The sequence below is a fragment of the Taudactylus pleione genome, unplaced genomic scaffold (genome assembly GCF_031769625.1).
Source record: "Taudactylus pleione unplaced genomic scaffold, aTauple2 ptg000738l, whole genome shotgun sequence".
NCBI classification, from domain to species: Eukaryota; Metazoa; Chordata; class Amphibia; order Anura; family Myobatrachidae; genus Taudactylus; species Taudactylus pleione.
Window position 1 is genome coordinate 998162 of NW_028285140.1, and position 23393 is coordinate 1021554.

Sequence of the window (23393 nt, forward strand, 5' to 3'; positions counted from 1 at the left end):
ATCGTGAGGGATGATGGTATATCCATTTTTAACATCGAGGGTGCAAAGGATCGTACCAGATGTAATGTTAACTAAACTCTCTAATTTTGACAAAAACTGAGTAGTATCTTTTAAAAAAGTGGGCTATTGCATAACTAATGGCTGCAACAAAAAAATCCAAAAACTGTGAAATTGGTTGTAACAGGGATCCCCGGGCAGAGATAATGGGTCTGCCTGGAGAATCCCTGGCATCCTTATGCAGCTTTGGAATAGTATACATTACAGGTACCAGCGGAAAATCAATTGTTAATGCATCAAACAACTTTTTACTAATTACATTTTTCTGCAAAGCTGAAGATTACTTGTATTCATAGAAATGCCTGGAATATAATAGCAGATTCCTTACGGTGAATGGACTCTGCTTATATATGATGGTTAACTTCCAGCTCAAAACACCATATTATAATACACCATCATATGTAAGCAGAGTCCATTCACCGTAAGGAATCTGCTATTGTATTCTAGGCATTTCTATGAATACAAGTACACTGCAGCATTTATTAGGACAACAGTGCCATCTAGCGGAGTTTATATAACAAGTGCAATGAGTTTGCTATGAAACAATCTGCTACATTGTTCATTCACTGATGAACTGTTATTAAACAGATATTTCTGTAGCTTATAGTAGTGTTATTTAACTTACTTATTACCTCCAAGACAACAGTGTTATATACACCAATACTATTAGAATATACTACAACTATATAGGATTCACTAGTTGTCCCTTATTTGGGTGAATATTTTATGACCAACCTATATACACATATAATATTAAGATATGAAAAGAGACAGAAGACGGAAGTAAGTTTATTTAATTTATTTTTAATTCACATTCTCAGTGTTTTCTTTATATTTCACTTCATATAAGTTTTTTGTGATCTTAAAATCAATATTAAAAATTATATTTTATTCATATTCATCCTGCTTAATAGTAATTTATCATTGTCCCTGGCAGTAACCCCTACTATCATATCAGTAATATAATTTGTGAATTTTCTAATTTGGGGTTTGATGCACAATATATCTAAGCATAAATCAACTGGTGCAGACATTCTTTTCCCCATTCCTTTTCCCCATAATGATTGTAATGGAGTATATACTGTATGTATAATATATATATATATATATATATATGTATATATATATATATACACACACATTACCATTCACTCTGGACCATTCATATTGTTTCAACTTGTATTATAGTACATTCACCTCTGTAGTTATATGAAGTCTATGTTAATGAAAGCAGCTGCTTTTTATATATAGATAACAATGTTTTTAATGAATAAAACTCACACCCATAACATGTATGTTTTTATATTTGTCTTTTTCAGCCTAGATAAATATATGATATGATTAGCGCAACACCTGCACATTTACTAATATTTTGTAAATTCCCTATTTTGGAACTTTACATCAGGTTTATGTGTGACCACAGGCACATTGTAGTGTTTGCTGCTGTATATACATATATTGTACACAGACTTTGTAACTTAGAATGTATTAGTGCCTGAATAACAGTCGTCTTGTTCAGGAATAGAAACAGAAATATAGAATATCGGACACTGACTGCAGAACATTTATATACACAGCTGTAGCTCCTCCCACTGCCTCATTCTATTGGCTAAGTGTCCCACCAATCAGATTCCCCTCCCTGTGATGTCATCAGTCTCTGGGCAGGTTCCCTATGGTAATTTCTCCCAGCTGCTGATTCCCCCCAGATATAGTAATACAGCCTAGCCTTACCCATAATGCAGCATGTAGGGGCTCAGTGAGGGCGGCAGTGTATGTGTGTAAGTGTCTGATGGGGTCACACAGAGAATAAAAGGACAGCTGTCCTGCCTCATAATCCAGGTATATCCTCACTCTGTCACAGGGGATATTGTCAGGTAACTCGATCTTTGTACTGTCATGTAGCAATGAGTACTGATTATTATTATACCTATACATACACCAGGACTTGTTATTATATCCTATCTGTGACTGACGTCCTCTCCTGTCTATACTGGGATAACACATCCCCACCCTCCACCACCCTGATTTACTGACATCCGCTTCCCAGTAATGTCGCCCTGAGGAGAATCCCCTGGTGCTTATTACCTGATTATACTGACATCTCTCTGGTGTTACTGGGTGATTCTGGTTTATATCTGACCCTGATGCAGTTTTCCTGTCACCTGATATCTTTATATAATCACCAGCTGTGGTTACATCCAGTAATATGTCTGTAGCTTCCTGCACATAGACCCCTGTATTTATATCTGTCATTATATCAGATAATGTGTGTAATTTCCCTAAGATGAGACCCACATCCAGATCTCCTACATCATGGACCTGTGAATACCGTCTCTTTCTGCCTTTACTATCACACAAGTCACCTGTGTTTGGTTCCTGTAAGACAGTCACTGGATCAGACACGTTACACAGCTCCTCAATGTGATGCATCTTCCTGGACAGCTCATCCTTCTTTATTTCCAGCTGCTGGATCAGATCAGAGACTGAGAGTGAACTAGAGATCTCACTCAGGACTCTCTTCTCCAGGTCTTCCAGCTGTCTCCTGATGTCTCTAAACAGGGCAGTGACTGTCTCTGTTACACCAGCTGCTTTTCCCTGATCTTCTCTCCTGTGCTCCTGCAGACTCTGGACTCTCTTCTCAGTCCCCTCTCTCTTTGTGGTCAGTTTCTGCAGAACATCTCTCAGCTTCTCCTTCTTCTTCTCAGAGGCCTCATCCAACGACTCCATCTGGTGTCCTCTGTGTTCCCCGATCAGACAGCAGGACACACAGATACAGGCAGCGTCCTCAGTGCAGTAATACTCCAGGATCTTCTTATGGACGGAGCATTTCCTGTTCCCCAGGGAAGTGGTGGGATCACATAAGACGTGTTCTGCTGACTTGCTGTGTACTCTCAGGTGTTTATCACACAGATAAGCCTCACACATCAGACAGGATTTAGCAGCAGGTACAGGAGAGTCCACACAGTAAGTGCAGAAGATCCCAGTCTCCTCCTGATCTGGCCGAGTACACAGGAAACTCTCCACTATGTTACACAAAGTTATGTTCCTCTGCAGTGCAGGACGTTTCTTGAATGCTGCTCTGCAGTCAGGACAAGTATAAACACAAGAACCCTTCTGTGTATCCAGTACACCATCAATATAGACCCGGCAGAAGTTGTGGCCACATCTCAGGTTTACAGGATCTGTATAAATGCTCAGACAGATGGAACAGTCCAGCTCCTGTCTCAGATCAGCAGACGCCATCGCTGGCAGCAGGAGAGAGAAATGAAAGTGAAAGTCTCGCTCAGATACCAGAGGGGTCACATTCTGCACACAGGGCGAGGCCTCTGCTCTCTTCGTGGTCAGTTTCTGCAGAACATCTCTCAGCTTCACCTTCTTCTTCTCATAGGCCTCATCCAGCAACTCCATCTGATGTCCTCTGTGTTCCCCAATCAGACAACAGGATGCACAGATACAGGCAGCATCCTCAGTGCAGTAATATTTGAAGAGCTCCTTATGGACAGAGCATTTTCTCTTCTCTAAGGAAGCGGTAGGGTCAACTAAGACGTGTTCTAGGGACTTGTTGTGTGTCATCCAATGTATATCACACAGAGAAGCTTCACACTTGAGACAGGTTTTAAGAGCAGGTACATGAGATTGGACACAATAAGTGCAGAATACCCCAGTTCCCTCCTCTGGAATAGAGCGGACATGTTCTGCTATGTTGCAGTTTCCTGTTTTCCTCCAGGGCAGGACGCTGCTGATACTTCTCTCTGCATTCAGGACAGGTATAAACTCCAGACCCCTCCTGTGTATCCAGCACACGATCAATACAGACCCGGCAGAAGTTGTGGCCACATCTCAGGGTTACAGGATCTGTATAAATGCTCAGGCAGATGGAACAGTCCAGCTCCGGTCTCAGATCAGCAGACGCCATCGCTGGTAGCAGGAGAGAGAAATGAGAGTGAGAATATCTGACACTCAGACACCAGTGTGGTCACATTCTGCACACAGGGCGAGGCTGAGCTGTCACTCACATTATAGCTACAGGCTTAGTTATACTAAGGGACACACCTAATACATAATGGAACATCATGCAGTGAAATGTACTTATTGTGGAGAAAATAAAGTTCATTTAATAATGTTGCCGGCATTAGACTGAAGCAACATTATTGAAAATACAGTCAGGCCAGTTTCCTCTTATGTGTAGCACCCTGAGGCTCTCACAGTATACCTGCCATTGTTACTCCAGAAGAAGCCCAGAGGAGAGTCAGCTGATCACTTAGGGGGTGGGGCCAGTTTCCTCTTATGTGTAGTACCCCGAGGCTCTCACAGTATGCCTGCCATTGCTACTCCAGAAGAAGCCCAGAGGAGAGTCAGTTGATCACTTAGGGGGTGGGGCCAGTTTCCTCTTATGTGTAGCACCCGTGGCTCTCACAGTATACTTGCCATTTTTACTCCAGAAGACGCCCAGAGGAGAGTCAGCTGATCACTTAGGGGGTGGGGCCAGTTTCCTCTTATGTGTAGCACCCTGAGGCTCTCACAGTATACCTGCCATTGTTACTCCAGAAGAAGCCCAGAGGAGAGTCAGCTGATCACTTAGGGGGTGGGGCCAGTTTCCTCTTATGTGTAGCACCCCGAGGCTCTCACAGTATACCTGCCATTGTGACTCCAGAAGAAGCCCAGAGGAGAGTCAGCTGATCACTTAGGGGGTGGGGCCAGTTTCCTCTTATGTGTAGCACCCTGAGGCTCTCACAGTATACCTGCAATTGTTACTCCAGAAGAAGCCCAGAGAAGAGTCAGCTGATCACTTAGGGGGTGGGGCCAATTTCCTCTTATGTGTAGCACCCCGTGGCTCTCACAGCATACCTGCCATTGCTACTCCAGAAGAAGCCCAGAGGAGAGTCAGCTGATCACTTAGGGGGTGGGGCCAGTTTCCTCTTATGTGTAGCACCCGTGGCTCTCACAGTATACCTGCCATTTTTACTCCAGAAGAAGCCCAGAGGAGAGTCAGCTGATCACTTAGGGGGTGGGGCCAGTTTCCTCTTATGTGTAGCACCCTGAGGCTCTCACAGTATACCTGCCATTGTTACTCCAGAAGAAGCCCAGAGGAGAGTCAGCTGATCACTTAGGGGGTGGGGCCAGTTTCCTCTTATGTGTAGCACCCTGAGGCTCTCACAGTATACCTGCAATTGTTACTCCAGAAGAAGCCCAGAGAAGAGTCAGCTGATCACTTAGGGGGTGGGGCCAATTTCCTCTTATGTGTAGCACCCCGTGGCTCTCACAGCATACCTGCCATTGCTACTCCAGAAGAAGCCCAGAGGAGAGTCAGCTGATCACTTAGGGGGTGGGGCCAGTTTCCTCTTATGTGTAGCACCCGTGGCTCTCACAGTATACCTGCCATTTTTACTCCAGAAGAAGCCCAGAGGAGAGTCAGCTGATCACTTAGGGGGTGGGGCCAGTTTCCTCTTATGTGTAGCACCCTGAGGCTCTCACAGTATACCTGCCATTGTTACTCCAGAAGAAGCCCAGAGGAGAGTCAGCTGATCACTTAGGGGGTGGGGCCAGTTTCCTCTTATGTGTAGCACCCCGAGGCTCTCACAGTATACCTGCCATTGTTACTCCAGAAGAAGCCCAGAGGAGAGTCAGCTGATCACTTAGGGGGTGGGGCCAGTTTCCTCTTATGTGTAGCACCCTGAGGCTCTCACAGTATACCTGCAATTGTTACTCCAGAAGAAGCCCAGAGGAGAGTCAGCTGATCACTTAGGGGGTGGGGCCAATTTCCTCTTATGTGTAGCACCCCGTGGCTCTCACAGCATACCTGCCATTGTTACTCCAGAAGAAGCCCAGAGGAGAGTCAGCTGATCACTTAGGGGGTGGGGCCAGTTTCCTCTTATGTGTAGCACCCCGTGGCTCTCACAGTATACCTGCCATTGTTACTCCAGAAGAAGCCCGGAGGAGAGTCAGCTGATCACATAGGGTGTGGGGCCAGTTTCCTCTTATGTGTAGCACCCTGAGGCTCTCACAGTATACCTGCCATTGTTACTCCAGAAGAAGCCCAGAGGAGAGTCAGCTGATCACTTAGGGGGTGGGGCCAGTTTCCTCTTATGTGCAGAACCCCGTGGCTCTCACAGTATACCTGGCATTGTGACTCCAGAAGAAGCCCAGAGGAGAGTCAGCTGATCACTTAAGGGGTGGGGCCAGTTTCCTCTTATGTGTAGCACCCCGAGGCTCTCACAGTATACCTGCCATTGTGACTCCAGAAGAAGCCCAGAGGAGAGTCAGCTGATCACTTAAGGGGTGGGGCCAGTTTCCTCTTATGTGTAGCACCCCGAGGCTCTCACAGTATACCTGCCATTGTGACTCCAGAAGAAGCCCAGAGGAGAGTCAGCTGATCACTTAAGGGGTGGGGCCAGTTTCATCTTATGTGTAGCACCCTGAGGCTCTCACAGCATACCTGCCATTGTTTCTCCAGAAGAAGCCCGGAGGAGAGTCAGCTGATCACTTAGGGGGTGGGGCCAGTTTCCTCTTATGTGTAGCACCCCGTGGCTCTCACAGTATACCTGCCATTGTTACTCCAGAAGAAGCCCGGAGGAGAGTCAGCTGATCACTTAAGGGGTGGGGCCAGTTTCCTCTTATGTGTAGCACCCCGAGGCTCTCCCAGCATACCCACCATTGTTTCTCCAGAAGAAGCCCAGAAGAGAGTCAGCTGATCACTTAGGGGGTGGGGCCAGTTTCCTCTTATGTGTAGCACCCCGAGGCTCTCACAGTATACGAGCCATTGTTTCTCCAGAAGAAGCCCAGAGGAGTCAGCTGATCACTTAGGGGGTGGGGCCAGTTTCCTCTTATGTGTAGCACCCCGAGGCTCTCACAGTATACCTGCCATTGTGACTCCAGAAGAAGCCCAGAGGAGAGTCAGCTGATCACATAAGGGGTGGGGCCAGTGTCCTCTTATGTGTAGCACCCTGAGGCTCTCACAGCATACCTGCCATTGTTTCTCCAGAAGAAGCCCGGAGGAGAGTCAGCTGATCACTTAGGGGGTGGGGCCAGTTTCCTCTTATGTGTAGCACCCCGTGGCTCTCACAGTATACCTGCCATTGTTACTCCAGAAGAAGCCCGGAGGAGAGTCAGCTGATCACTTAGGGGGTGGGGCCAGTTTCCTCTTATGTGTAGCACCCCGAGGCTCTCCCAGCATACCCACCATTGTTTCTCCAGAAGAAGCCCAGAAGAGAGTCAGCTGATCACTTAGGGGGTGGGGCCAGTTTCCTCTTATGTGTAGCACCCCGAGGCTCTCACAGTATACCTGCCATTGTTTCTCCAGAAGAAGCCCAGAGGAGTCAGCTGATCACTTAGGGGGTGGGGCCAGTTTCCTCTTATGTGTAGCACCCCGTGGCTCTCACAGTATACCTGTCATTGTTTCTCCAGAAGAAGCCCAGAGGAGAGTCAGCTGTTTACGTAGGGGGTGGGGCCAGGTGCTGCACGTCATTAGGCCTCACCCCATTGCGGCACATTGCTGGAATTGCAGGACTATGAAGAGGGGGCAGAGCTAAAGTGACGTGATCGGAGGCTGGGTGTGTGCTTTGTGCTTTCTGTTATCTCAGTACCCGAGTCACTGCTTGTGGGGATGTGGGCTGCAGATTCTTACACCTAATGTAGGTTACACGCTGATGGATGAGGAATGCTCAGCGATATGCTGATAGGTAACATGAGCTGCCAGTCTCTAGGACCGCTGCACAGCAGGAGGCCTGACCTCTGAAATGTTCTACTGCACATGTTACAACAACAAAAGAGAGGAAAGATGAAATGTCCTAGGATGGTGCGCTAAACTAATATTATCTTAAAACATAACGTATATTTAGTAAATAATAAGATTCTGATATCTTCAGATTGTAACAAAAGAAACAGCGAAAATAGGTTAAAATACAGATAGATTGTGTGAAAAGATATAGAAAATGTGGTTTAATATTTTTTTTCAAAAAGATCATTACTGTACCGGCCATGGAGGCAGATGGCACCCTGCCCCCTGGCCCAGCCCACCCCTGGCAACCAATCATATGTTGGTTTCTATTGAATGACTTGTCCCAGAGATGACAGCTAAATGCTGATTGGTTGCTGGAGCTCAGGGTAAATTTACCACCTAAATACAATGTAGAGATATGAGCGACAGCATCAGACATGTGACCCCAGTGTGAGTGTGTAATACTTTCTGTGTGCCTCTGGGTTACACCTTGGGGGGGTTTCCTGGGGGTCACACTATGTGGTATATAATAGTATCAGGGCTGGATCATACCTCTCCTATCTGTTGTGCTTTTCCTGTGTTACTGATTATACAAAAGACAAAGTGAAATAGTAAATTGCTGCGTACAGCGGGATATTACAGTGCGGATGGGTATATTTTTCACGCACTAGTGTTACCTGTAGGTTACAGTGTAAAGGACACACATGGGGTAAACACGCCAAAAATGCGCTCATTTTCCTGCATTATCAATGCAGATTTCATTGTACAGATGTGAATGTCACAATAACCTTATATATTGGTGTTATTATTATATTTAAGCATATGATGACATTTTGTAGATTAGAACATCTGAAATAAAGGCAATTATTACTGAAACAGATATTTTCATTTCCATTTTAAAACCTAATTGCACCATTTTAGTGGAAACCACCATCACATGAATTACTGAGCTCCGGGCTATCGGGGTGCGTCCCCACAACAGACAGCGAGATGTAAGCTGGGGTCCTCTGTCAGCCTCATCTCCTGCTATTGTCATACTGTGGCTTTGGCGATACTATTGGTGCTGGGCCATCAGCTATCAATGGCCAGAACTAAGTAAGTAAGTGTGTGTGTGTGTCTGTGTGTGTGTGTGTGTGTGTGTGTGTGTGTGTGTGTGTGTGTGTGTGTGTGTGTGTGTGTGTGTGTGTGTGTGTGTGTTTTGTACTGGTAGTGACTGAGGGAGGGGGGAAGGTTGTGTCTGGGGAATAGAGGGCAGTAGCCAGTGCACAGAGTGCAGATGGAGGGGGCAGGCAATAAGGAGAGGTAAAGTAGATGATAGAAATGAGGCAGGTACATGGGGGCACGTTATGATGACTGAGGCTGTTATACAGAGGGGATAATGGCATTAGACAGGTGACAGGAATGAAGGAGGTAAGGAAGAGGGGTGAGAGAAATGCGGAAAAAAAGAGTCAGGTAAAGGAAAGGTGGGTACACACTAGACGACATGTCGCCTGATCCTGCGGATTGGGCTGACATATCGTCCACATTGGCCAGTGTGTACCCACTATGCGTGACCCTGCGCACTCCTGTGGCTCAACGATCGGGGTCGTTCTGTCGGCCTGTATGTAGGGCCGATGGAACGACCCAGATGCCGACGCTGGCATAGTGGATGGAGCCGACATATCAGACGTTTGGACACCGCATCATGTAGTATTTATCGACCGCCCGATATATATATTGCGTGGTCAGGTGTCGCATTGCTGGGTACAAACATCGGCAAGTGTGTACCCAGCTGAAGACTGGCAAGGGAATGAGGTATGAAAAGAGGGAGGAGGTAACAATATGGAGGCTGGTGTAGAGGGAGGAGGTAACAATATGGAGGCTGGTGTAGAGGGAGAAAAGCAATATAGGCAGATAATAAGGCTGTGCTCACACTAATATATGTAGGTTAGAGAAGAGGGGTAATAAAGGAAGTTAGGCAGGTAGAGAGTGAGGACAAAGAGACACCCCCATAAATTGGACTTTTTAGGATTGGGTTGGGCTTGTTTTTTGCTTATAGGTTGCTTGTTTTCCATTTCAGAGTTGGCAACACTGTAAGCAACCCCTAGTGCCCAAATTCTCACTGCAGGGCAGCGCAGCGGTGAGGGCAGCATAGCGCTCAGGCATAAATATAATAAAAAGACCATGAACCATAGATGGAAACATAGTGAAATACAGTGTTGACAAAGTGCAAACCATTAAAATTTTTTATAAAAAACAAGGTCGAAGTGTTATGATATTCAATGGATCATATGTGGAATTTAACCATAGAAAAAGTTACATATCAACGGAATTATAATTGCTTTTAAAGCGCGCACCAAGATCACTATTCAAACAGTCCGCTCTCAACATTAAATTGTTGCTATATAAAAAATAATGAAAGTAAAACACATAGAAGAATATAACTGATATGACTAAAGCCATTAATGCAGACTTTTCATATACACTTCACAAGTCCCAAAGTCCAATCTAATTGGATGTATTATAATTAAATTAATTCTTATAGAAATACGTTAATCGATATCGTCTCGCTGAGCCCTCTAGGTGCTATAGTATCTAATTTATGTATCAAGCGCGTCTCACATTGGCTCCATTTTTGTCCCCCATCTCCGCCCCTAATGTCTTTAGGGGCGTAATCAATAGTCTTATATTTCAAAGATGCCAATGTATGTTGCATGGCTTTAAAAGTGACACACAACTGGTTGGTCGCTTTCACGTCCTTCCAGCGCCACTCTAATGGCGGCGCGATGAAGTGCCATCCATTCCCTAAAAGTGCGTATTGTCTGGCTCACATAATAGAGCCCACAGGGGCTGCACTTGGCAAGTTAGCATATATCTAATGTCATATTTACGTCCCGTATGGGGATGTTTAAAGTAATTACCCAGTTTGAGATTTCTACAGGTGGCGCAAGACGCACATCTATAGCATCAAGCTTTCTTTTTTGTACCAAAAATTGGGTGCTGGGTACTTCCGGGATAGATGTAATTTTTGATTTGACAAGAATGTCACGTAGATTGTGTCCCCTTTTAAAGCAGGGCATTATTGCTTTATTCTTAAAGATTGGTAAATCCTGATCATCGGACACAATTGGCCATAAAGCTCCAGAGACACGAGGTAATGCCTGGCTAGCCAAAGTATATTCAGACATTAAAGATATCTTATTACTTTTCGGCTCCTTTTTGGTTTGACTGAGTAGGGCTGGACGGGGAATATTTAGCACCTGTTCCTTAGCACTTCTAAGGATATGTCCAGGGTAACCACGATTTGTAAATTGTTGTGCTACCTGATCCAAAGCGTGGGACCTCCCTAAAGGATTGGAAGTAATCCTTGCAGATCTATACATCTGAGACTTGGGGAGGGATTTTTTTTAAAGATGCTGGATGACAGCTACTGTAGTGCAACAAAGTGTTGCGATCCGTCTGTTTCTGAAACACCTCAGTGTATATATTGCCTTCTATAAACCTTTCCTTTACATCCAAATAATCAATTTCAGAAGTCCTCTGACAATAAGAAAATTTTACAGGATGTTCACGAATGTTAACAGCTTCACTTAACACCTTCTCAGACCCTGTCCATAAAAGAAACAGATCGTCTATATATCTGGTATATAGCATAATGTTGCTGGAAATACTGGAATCAGAAAAGAAAAACAAATCCTCTTGTTCAAACATGAAAACATTGGCGTACGATGGGGCCACATTGGACCCCATCGCACAGCCTGTACATTGTAGAATAAAAAATTGTTATTGTGCAAAAAAAAATTTTGTTGAAGGTAAATTCCAATAACTCCAGGAACAAATCTATATCCAGATCCTCCAAATTGCTAAACAACAAAAATTTCCGCATGGACCTCAATCCCATATCATGAGGGATGATGGTATATAAATTTTTAACATCGAGGGTGCAAAGGATCGTACCAGATGGAATGTTAACTAAACTCTCTAATTTTAACAAAAACTAAGTACTATCTTTTAAAAAAGTGGGCTGTTGCATAACTATTGGCTGCAACAAAAAATCCAAAAACTGTGAAATTGGTTGTAACAGGGATCCCCGGGCAGAGATAATGGGTCTGCCCGGAGGGTCCCTGGCATCCTTATCCACCTTTGGAATAGTATACATTACAGGTACCAGCGGAAAATCAATTGTTAATGCATCAAACAACTTTTCATTAATTACATTTTTCTGCAAAGCTGCAGATACAATTATATCCAAGGCTTTCTTGTATTGACCAGTTTGGCAATATATATATATACACATACACACATTACCATTCACTCTGGAGTGGTCATACTGTTTCAACTTGTATTACAGTACATTCACCTCTGCATTTATCTGATCTTTTATGTTTTATATTAGTAAAATGTATTATATATTATATGTTAATGAAAGCAGCTGCTTTTTATATATATAGAAAACAATGTTTTTATTGAATAAATCTCACACCCATAATAAGTGACCATAACATGTATGTTTTTATATTAGTCTTTTTCAGCCTAGATAAATAAATACACTGTATTATATGATTAGCACAACACCTGCACATTTACTAATATTTTGGATGTAAATTCCCTATTTTGGAACTTTACATCAGGTTTATGTGTGACCACAGGCACATTGTAGTGTATGCTGCTGTATATACATATATTGTACACAGACTTTGTAACTTAGAATGTATTAGCGCCTGAATAACAGTCGTCTTGTTCAGGAATAGAAACAGAAATATAGAATATCGGACACTGACTGCAGAACATTTATATACACAGCTGTAGCTCCTCCCACTGCCTCATTCTATTGGCTAAGTGTCCCACCAATCAGATTCCCCCTCCCTGTGATGTCACCAGTCTCTGGGCAGGTTCCTTATGGTAATTTCTCCCAGCTGCTGACTCCCCCCAGATATAGTTATAGAACCATCCGCTACCCATAATGCAGCATGAAGGGGCTCAGTGAGGGCGGCAGTGTATGTGTGTAAGTGTCTGATGGGGTCACACAGAGAATAAAAGGACAACTGTCCTGCCTCATAATCCAGGTATATCCTCACTCTGTCACAGGGGATATTGTCAGGTAACCGGATCCCTGTACTGTCATGTAGCAATGAGTACTGATTATTATTATACCTATACATACACCAGGACTTGTTATTATATCCGATGTGTGACTGATCTCCTCTCCTGTCTATACTGGGATAACACATCCCCACCTTCCACCCCACTGATTTACTGACATCCGCTTCCCAGTAATGTCGCCCTGAGGAGAATCCCCTGGTGCTTATTACCTGATTATACAGAAATCTCTCTGGTGTTACTGGGTGATTCTGGTCTATAGCTGACCCTGATGCAGTTTTCCTGTCACCTGATATCTGTATAAAATCACCAGCTGTGGTTACATCCAGTAATATGTCTGTAGCTTCCTGCACATAGATCCCTGTATTTATACCTGTTATTATATCAGATAATGTGTGTAACTTCCCTACAATGAGACCCACATCCAGATCTCCTACACCATGGACCTGGTTATCATGTCTCTCTGTGTCCTCAGTATCACACAAGTCACCTGTGTCTGGTTCCTGTAAGACAGTCACTGGATCAGACATGTTACACAGCTCCTCAATGTGACGCATCTTCCTGGACAGCTCGTCCTTCTTTATTTCCAGCTGCTGAATCAGATCAGAGACTGAGAGTGAAACGCGCTGTTCCCACCCAGAGATCTCACTCAGGACTCTCTTCTCCAGGTCTTCCAGCTGTCTCCTGATGTCTCTAAACAGGGCAGTGACTGTCTCTGTTACCCCAGCTGCTTTTCCCTGATCTTCTCTCCTGCGCTCCTGCAGACTCTGGACACTTTTCTCAGCCTCTTCTCTCTTTGTGGTCAGTTTCTGCAGAACATCTCTCAGCTTCTCCTTCTTCTTCTCAGAGGCCTCATCCAGCGACTCCAGCAGGTGTCCCTGATGTTCTCCATCCAGCCTGCAGTACACACAGATACAGGCAGCATCCCCAGTGCAGTAATACTCCAGGATCTTCTTAAGGACGGGGCATTTTCTCTTCTCTAAGGAAGTAGTGGGGTCAACTAAGACGTGTTCTGCTGACTTGTTGTGTGTCACCCAATGTATATCACACAGAGAAGCCTCACACTTGAGACAGGTTTTAAGAGCAGGTACATGAGTGTTGACGCAAAACGTGCAGAACACCCCAGTTCCCTCCTCTGGAATAGAGCGGACATGTCCTGCTATGTTGCAGAGCTTCCTGTTTTTCTCCAGGGCAGGACGCTGCTGATACTCTGCTCTGCATTCAGGACAGGTATAAACTCCACACCCCTCCTGTGTATCCAGCACATGATCAATACAGACCTGGCAGAAGTTGTGGCCACATCTCAGGGTTACAGGATCTGTATAAATGCTCAGGCAGATGGAACAGTCCAGCTCCTGTCTCAGATCAGCAGACGCCATCGCTGGTAGCAGGAGAGAGAAATGAAAGTGAGAATATCTGACACTCAGACACCAGTGTGGTCACATTCTGCACACAGGGCGAGGCTGAGCTATCACTCACATTATAGCAACGGGCTCAGTTATACTAAGGGCATACTTGCCGGCATTTGTCTTCTCTTCCCCTGGAGAAGCCCGGGGAGGAGTAGGTGGGAGGCATTGTGGGTGGGGCCAGATGGGTTGCATCATTAAGCCCCACCCCCTTGCAACAATTTGCCGCAAACGATGCTAATTTAAATAAGGGGTGGGTCAAAAGTACGCTTCTCATAGAATTGTGTCATTAGGTCATGCCCCCTACTCGCGGACCCTCCGGTCCGCAACTAAATTCTCTTTATTTTGCCTACTTTACTAGGAAGTGGGCAGAATTTGGGAGAAGTGTCTACCCTTCCAGGGGTGTGGGGGGGGAGGGGGGTTACCCGATAAGGCATGTATGACTAAGGGACACACTGAATACATAAAGGAACATCATGCAGAGAAATGTACTTATTGTGGAGAAAATAAAGGTTAATTAGTAACGTGACAACTATTAATGTTACCGGCATTAGACTGAAGCAACTTTATTGAAAATACAGTCGGCCAGTTTCCTCTTATGTGTAGCACCCCGTGGCTATCACAGTATACCTGCCATTGTTTCTCCAGAAGAAGCCCAGAGGAGAGTCAGCTGATCACTTAGGGGGTGGGGCCAGTTTCCTCTTATGTGTAGCACCCCGAGGCTCTCACATCATACCTGCCATTGTTACTCCAGAAGAAGCCCAGAGGAGAGTCAGCTGATCACTTAGGGGGTGGGGCCAGTTTCCTCTTATGTGTAGCACCCGTGGCTCTCACAGTATACCTGCCATTGTTTCTCCAGAAGAAGCCCAGAGGAGAGTCAGCTGATCACTTAGGGGGTGGGGCCAGTTTCCTCTTATGTGTAGCACCCCATGGCTCTCACAGTATACCTGCCATTGTTACTCCAGAAGAAGCCCAGAGGAGAGTCAGCTGATCACTTAGGGGGTGGGGCCAGTTTCCTCTTATGTGTAGCACCCCGTGGCTCTAACAGTATACCTGCCATTGTTTCTCCAGAAGAAGCCCAGAGGAGAGTCAGCTGATCACTTAGGGGGTGGGGCCAGTTTCCTCTTATGTGTAGCACCCTGTGGCTCTCACAGTATACCTGCCATTGTTTCTCCAGAAGAAGCCCAGAGGAGAGTCAGCTGATCACGTAGGGGGTGGGGCCAGTTTCCTCTTATGTGTAGCACCCCATGGCTGTCACAGTATACCTGCCATTGTTTCTCCAGAAGAAGCCCAGAGGAGAGTCAGCTGATCACTTAGGGGGTGGGGCCAGTTTCCTCTTATGTGTAGCACCCCGTGGCTCTAACAGTATACCTGCCATTGTTACTAGAGATGGGCAGATCGACTCAGTGCACTGAGTTGAGGCTCATGGCTCAACTCATTGAAGTGTCTCGAGACACCGCTCATTAGATAGAGCAGCGCTGGAGCCAGCAGGGGAGCCAGTGACTCAGAGTGAGTCCTGGCTGTAGCTGCGCGACTCAGTGAGTCGCTGACAGCTCCGCCCCCTACACTGCTGATCTGACACAGTGCACAGAACCATAATCAGGTCGGATCAGCAGTGTAGGGGGCGGAGCTGCCAATCACTAGCTCCCACTGGCAGAGAGGCTAGGGGAGGTGGGTGTCTCGGCTCACCAAACACTGAGTGACTCGAATCATTCACTCATCTGAATGATTCGAGTCAGTGTGTTGAGACACTCACTCACTAGCCATCGCTAATTGTTACTCCAGAAGAAGCCCAGAGGAGAGTCAGCTGATCACTTAGGGGGTGGGGCCAGTTTCCTCTTATGTGTAGCACCCCGAGGCTCTCACAGCATACCTGCCATTGTTTCTCCAGAAGAAGCCCAGAGGAGAGTCAGCTGATCACTTAGGGGGTGGGGACAGTTTCCTCTTATTTCTTTCTTTCTTATTTATTTATTACCAGTTATTTATATAGCGCACACATTTTCCGCAGCGCTTTACAGAGAATATTTGGCCATTCACATCAGTCCCTGCCCCAGTGGAGCTTACACTCTATATTCCCTATCACCCCGAGGCTCTCACAGTATACCTGCCATTGTTACTCCAGAAGAAGCCCAGAGGAGATTCAGCTGATCACTTAGGGGGTGGGGCCAGTTTCCTCTTATGTGTAGCACCCTGTGGCTCTCACAGTATTCCTGCCATTGTTTCTCCAGAAGAAGCCCAGAGGAGAATCAGCTGATCACGTAGGGGGTGGGGCCAGTTTCCTCTTATGTGTAGCACCCCATGGCTGTCACAGTATACCTGCCATTGTTTCTCCAGAAGAAGCCCAGAGGAGAGTCAGCTGATCACTTAGGGGGTGGGGCCAGTTTCCTCTTATGTGTAGCACCCCGTGGCTCTAACAGTATACCTGCCATTGTTACTAGAGATGGGCAGATCGACTCAGTGCACTGAGTTGAGGCTCATGGCTCAACTCATTGAAGTGTCTCGAGACACCGCTCATTAGATAGAGCAGCGCTGGAGCCAGCAGGGGAGCCAGCGACTCAGAGTGAGTCCTGGCTGTAGCTGCGCGACTCAGTGAGTCGCTGACAGCTCCGCCCCCTACACTGCTGATCTGACACAGTGCACAGAACCATAATCAGGTCGGATCAGCAGTGTAGGGGGCGGAGCTGCCAATCACTAGCTCCCACTGGCAGAGAGGCTAGGGGAGGTGGGTGTCTCGGCTCACCAAACACTGAGTGACTCGAATCATTCACTCATCTGAATGATTCGAGTCAGTGTGTTGAGACACTCACTCACTAGCCATCGCTAATTGTTACTCCAGAAGAAGCCCAGAGGAGAGTCAGCTGATCACTTAGGGGGTGGGGCCAGTTTCCTCTTATGTGTAGCACCCCGAGGCTCTCACAGCATACCTGCCATTGTTTCTCCAGAAGAAGCCCAGAGGAGAGTCAGCTGATCACTTAGGGGGTGGGGACAGTTTCCTCTTATTTATTTCTTTCTTATTTATTTATTACCAGTTATTTATATAGCGCACACATTTTCCGCAGCGCTTTACAGAGAATATTTGGCCATTCACATCAGTCCCTGCCCCAGTGGAGCTTACACTCTATATTCCCTATCACCCCGAGGCTCTCACAGTATACCTGCCATTGTTACTCCAGAAGAAGCCCAGAGGAGATTCAGCTGATCACTTAGGGGGTGGGGCCAGTTTCCTCTTATGTGTAGCACCCCATGGCTGTCACATTATACCTGCCATTGTTACTCCAGAAGAAGCCCAGTGGAGAGTCAGCTGATCACTTAGGGTGTGGGGCCAGTTTCCTCTTATGTGCAGCACCCCGAGGCTCTCACAGTATACCTGCCATTGTTTCTCCAGAAGAAGCCCAGAGGAGAGTCAGCTGATCACTTAGGGGGTGGGGCCAGTTTCCTCTTATTTGTAGCACCCCGTGGCTCTCACAGTATACCTGCCATTGTTTCTCCAGAAGAAGCCCAGAGGAGAGTCAGCTGATCACTTAGGGGGTGGGGCCAGTTTCCTCTTATGTGTAGCACCCTGTGGCTCTCACAGCATACCTGCCATTGTTACTCCAGAAGAAGCCCAGAGGAGAGTCAGCTGATCACTTAGGGGGTGGGGCCAGTTTCCTCTTATGTGTAGCACCCCGAGGCTCTCACAGTATTCCTGCCATTGTTTCTCCAGAAGAAGCCCAGAGGAGAGTCAGCTGATCACTTAGGGGGTGGGGCCAGTTTCCTCTTATGTGTAGCACCCTGTGGCTCTCCCAGCATACCTGCCATTGTTACTCCAGAAGAAGCCCAGAGGAGAGTCAGCTGATCACTTAGGGGGTGGGACCAGTTTCCTCTTATGTGTAGCACCCCGTGGCTCTCACAGTATACATGCCATTGTTACTCCAGAAGAAGCCCAGAGGAGAGTCAGCTGATCACTTAGGGGGTGGGGCCAGTTTCCTCTTATGTGTAGCACCCCGTGGCTCTCACAGTATACCTGCCATTGTTTCTCCAGAAGAAGCCCAGAGGAGAGTCAGCTGATCACTTAGGGGTTGGGGCCAGTTTCCTCTTATGTGTAGTACCCCGAGGCTCTCACAGTATACCTGCCATTGTTTCTCCAGAAGAAGCCCAGAGGAGAGTCAGCTGATCACTTAGGGGGTGGGGCCAGTTTCCTCTTATGTGTAGCACCCTGTGGCTCTCACAGCATACCTGCCATTGTTACTCCAGAAGAAGCCCAGAGGAGAGTCAGCTGATCACTTAGGGGGTGGGGCCAGTTTCCTCTTATGTGTAGCACCCCGTGGCTCTCACAGTATACCTGCCATTGTTTCTCCAGAAGAAGCCCAGAGGAGAGTCAGCTGATCACTTAGGGGGTGGGGCCAGTTTCCTCTTATGTGTAGCACCCCGAGGCTCTCACAGCATACCTGCCATTGTTTCTCCAGAAGAAGCCCAGAGGAGAGTCAGCTGATCACTTAGGGGGTGGGGCCAGTTTCCTCTTATGTGTAGCACCCCGTGGCTCTCACAGTATACCTGCCATTGTTTCTCCAGAAGAAGCCCAGAGGAGAGTCAGCTGATCACTTAGGGGGTGGGGCCAGGTGCTGCACATCATTAGGCCTCACCCCATTGTGGCACAATGCTGGAATTGCAGGACTATGAACAGGAGGCAGAGCTAAAGTGACGTGATCGGAGGCTTGGTGTGTGCTTTGTGCATTCTGTTATCTCAGTACCCGAGTCACTGCTTGTGAGGATGTGGGCTGCAGATTCTTACACGACATATAGGGTACACACTGATGGATGAGGAATGCTCAGCGACATGCTGATAGGTAACATGAGCCGGCAGTCTCTAGGACCCAACACGGCTCAGCAGGAGGCCTGACCTCTGACATGTTCTACTGCACATGTGTGTCCTGTTGCTGCATCTTTCCTCCATAGGACTCAGTGTGTATGGACTCATACTCAGAGATTCCAGACTGTAGCCTTCACATAGAGCCCCACAGGCACCACAAGTACTAACATACCACCACTGCTTACATCAAAGGTAACAGTGCCACTAACCATTGGGGTGTTTCTATCTTACTTCCCGGTCCACTACAATACACAGCAATAGCTTTGAACTCCAGGCTGCTCCATATAGTAAATTTATACATGTACATCCCTGTGTCTCTATGCTACCTGTCGTTCTACCTGGTTAAATAAACGTAAGACTTGGTTAAAGCAGTACCATGTGTGATCTCACCGCCACCAGCACCGTTATACTGTGCAACACACCTAACATGAATATACACATGGAGAGGTGATGTGTATATATGGGGGATACGAGGTGTATCAGGGACACAAGTCAGCAAACAAGTTTGTGCTGCTGTTCCATCCGTGGGTCGAACCGGCCTGCGGGTGGTCTGGTCAGGAGATTGGGTATCCCCACCGTCGTAGCTGTGCGGTGGTGCTAGACCCTGGAGGCTGAACTACTGCGTGCATGTGCGGCGCATCCATTCAGTGGCGGGAGAGGGCTAGGGGAAGCCCAGCTAGTTACGAAGTTCTGGGCTCCCCCGAGCCCGACATTACACCAGACTTGCCTACCTTTAGGCTGTCCCTTCCGTGAGGGGACAGCCTGGACGACACTCCTCTCACAGCAGGTGGGCGGAGTGGGGGGGCGTGGCGGCTCAACATGTCATCGTGGCCCCGCCCCCGGCTGTTCAGAGCCCGTAATACAGGCACTGTACTGCGGGGGGCGGGGCTTCGATGACGCGATTTAACGCGAATCGCGTCATCTGATCCCCCGGGCTGCATATTAAGTGGCCGGTACGGGGGGTGTGGGATGGCTGCGGCTGGTTCCGGGAGACTTGCCTTGCCTTCCGGGTGGTCGGGAGCGGCACCCGATTTTCGGGAGGCTCCCGACCAAATCGGGAGGGTAGGCAAGTATGCATTACACGGGAAGCGTGCAGTGCGAGCACGCCCCCAAATAACTTCACTTAAGGGACATGGCCTATGGTAATTAGGCCACGCCTGCATTTTCGGACAAGAGGCGCCATGCACCCAGCCGGCACAGGGTGCGACTAGCCCTGTAGCCGATCCTGGTAACAGCACACATAGGTATTACGGGGTCTATTCAACATAATTTCTACAAAAGTAGGTGAAAATTAACATTTTACAGCCCCCGAAACCCACTATAAGCTGCCTCTTACACCCTGTGCAGTGTGAGGTCTGTGTCCTTTTTGTGACTCTCAATTAAACCTTCGTCTCTCCACCCAGTTCCACTGCACCTGCCACCACATGACCAGTCAGACCAGGGCTCACCTGTATATCTTTAGGCTGGAGGGAGACGTTTGTCTTCCGCGGCCACTCCCAGAATGTCAAGTGGGACGACGTCACACAGCCGGTCACTGGCATTCTGGGAGGGTTATTGGGCGATTGGGACTCCAAGTGGGTGGGCATTGACTCCCGTAAGTAACGGATAATCCTTAAATGGAAATAGCGAGATCTTGCATGCAGAGCGACCAACATGGGTGACCAATGAGTGTCCTAATCAGTGACTCATATAGGGATGTCAGTTTTATTACATACAGCCAAATTACACAGTATAAGAAAAAAATAAAATGGCTGATATGTCTCAGAAAGAGAGAACATAGGGCCCCGTATAACAACGAGACATAACCCCATTAGCCCTCCTCTCAGTATTTGCCACTGTGTGTCACTGTACTGCGTGTGCCATCTATACATGGCGATACTGCTACGGCCCCATAGCCGGCATTGGGGACTGAGCAACAGCCTTTCTGGCCTTAGTGTAACCATCCAGGAAAGTGTAATGACAACAGCCCGGCGCTGGCAGCGACAGAGCAGAGGATGCCGCCGAGGAGGGGGAGATATCACTGGACCTCGCTAGAGGGGTACGTAATGTGTAATACCAACATGGGGGGCACTTACAATGGGGACATTAACACTGGGGGCATTACCACTGTGGGCACTACTAATGAGGGCACTGCAATGGGGGGCACCACTACTGGGGTCATTGTGTAAGAGGCACTACTACTGTGGGCATTGTATTAGGGGCACTACTACTGTGGGCATTGTGTTTAAGGGGCACTCATTTGGGCATTGTGTAAAAGGGGCACCACTGTATGTCATAACATGAATAAAGGACTTCTGTGTGGCGTAATTTGAATTGGAGATAATGTATTATACAGGGCATTACTGCATGTGGCATAATGTGTTATACAGGTTATTACTGCGTGTGGCATAATGTGTTCTATAGGGCATCACTGCATGTGGCATAATGTGTTATAAAGGGCATTACTGCGTGTGGCATAATGTGTTCTACAGGGTATTACTGCATATGGCATAATGTGTTACACAGGGCATTATTGCGTGTGGCATAATGTGTTATACAGGGTATTACTGCATGTGGCATAATGTGTTATACAGGACATTACTGCGTGTGGCATATGTGTTATACAGGGCATTACTGCGTGTGGCATATGGTATAATGTGTTATACAGGGAATTATTGCGTGTGGCATAATGTGTTATAAAGGGCATTACTGCATGTGGCATAATGTGTTATACAGGGAATTACTGCGTGTGGCATAATGTGTTATAAAGGGCATTACTGTGTGTGGCATAATGTGTTATAAAGGGCATTACTGCGTGTGGCATAATGTGTTATACAGGGCATTACTGCATGTGGCATAATGTGTTATAAAGGGCATTACTGTGTAAGACATACTGTGTAAGGTGCATTACTGCATATGGCAATTATTCGCCACGAGGGGAGATCTTGGGGAAAGCCCAACACCTTCGTAAGTGCTGGGCACGCCCCAAAGTGTGATGAATTGGAGGTGTTCCGCGAGGACACGCCCCCTTTCCGGAAGCGCTCGCGCTTTCAGCATGCGCAGAGGAACGCCATCTAAAAAGTCATTTTTTTTTGGGGGGGGGGCGCAACTGGGAACTTTCGCCCTGAGATCCACAATGTCTAGAACCGGCCCTGATCAGACGTATAGGTTACACACACACATGCTGTATCAGATGTATAGGTTACACACACACATGCTGTATCAGACGTATAGGTTACACACACACATGCTGTAACAGAGTATAGGTTACACACACATGCTGTATCAGACGTATAGGTTACACACACACATGCTGTATCAGACGTATAGGTTACACACACACATGCTGTATCAGATGTATAGGTTACACACACACACATGCTGTATCAGACGTATAGGTTACACACACACATGCTGTAACAGAGTATAGGTTACACACACATGCTGTATCAGACGTATAGGTTACACACACACATGCTGTATCAGAGTATAGGTTACACACACATGCTGTATCAGACGTATAGGTTACACACACACATGCTGTATCAGAGTATAGGTTACACACACATGCTGTATCAGACGTATAGGTTACACACACACATGCTGTATGAGACGTATAGGTTACACACACACATGCTGTATGAGACGTATAGGTTACACACACACATGCTGTATCAGACGTATAGGTTACACACACACATGCTGTATGAGACGTATAGGTTACACACACACATGCTGTCTCCCTACCTATACCGGCAGGTAATCGTGCTAGTAACTGTGTCCTGTCATGTACCGCTGGTCTCCCTACACATACCGGCAGGTAATCCTTTTAGTCACTGTGTCCTGTCATGTACCGCTGGTCTCCCTACACATACCGGCAGGTAATCCTTTTAGTCACTGTGTCCTGTCATGTACCGCTGGTCTCCCTACACATACCGGCAGGTAATCCTGCTAGTCACTGTGTCCTGTCATGTACCGCTGGTCTCCCTACACATACCGGCAGGTAATCCTGCTAGTCACTGTGTCCTGTCATGTACCGCTAGTCTTCCAACAGATACCAGCAGGTAATCCTGCTAGTCACTGTGTCCTGTCATGTACCGCTGGTCTCCCTACACATACCGGCAGGTAATCCTTTTAGTCACTGTGTCCTGTCATGTACCGCTGGTCTCTCTACACATACCGGCAGGTAACTGTCATGTACCGCTGGTCTCCCAACACATACCGGCAGGTAATCCTGCTAGTCACTGTGTCCTGTCATGTACCGCTGGTCTCCCTACACATACCGGCAGGTAATCCTTTTAGTCAC

At 47.0% G+C, this 23393-nt stretch overlaps 2 pseudogenes; both read right to left on the reverse strand.

The window, feature by feature from the left end:
* Positions 1–849: 849 nt before the first annotated feature.
* Positions 850–3988, reverse strand: LOC148477180 (E3 ubiquitin-protein ligase TRIM62-like; annotated as a pseudogene).
* Positions 3989–12570: 8582 nt separating this feature from the next.
* Positions 12571–14232, reverse strand: LOC148477181 (E3 ubiquitin/ISG15 ligase TRIM25-like; annotated as a pseudogene).
* Between the last annotated feature and the right edge of the window lie 9161 nt (positions 14233–23393).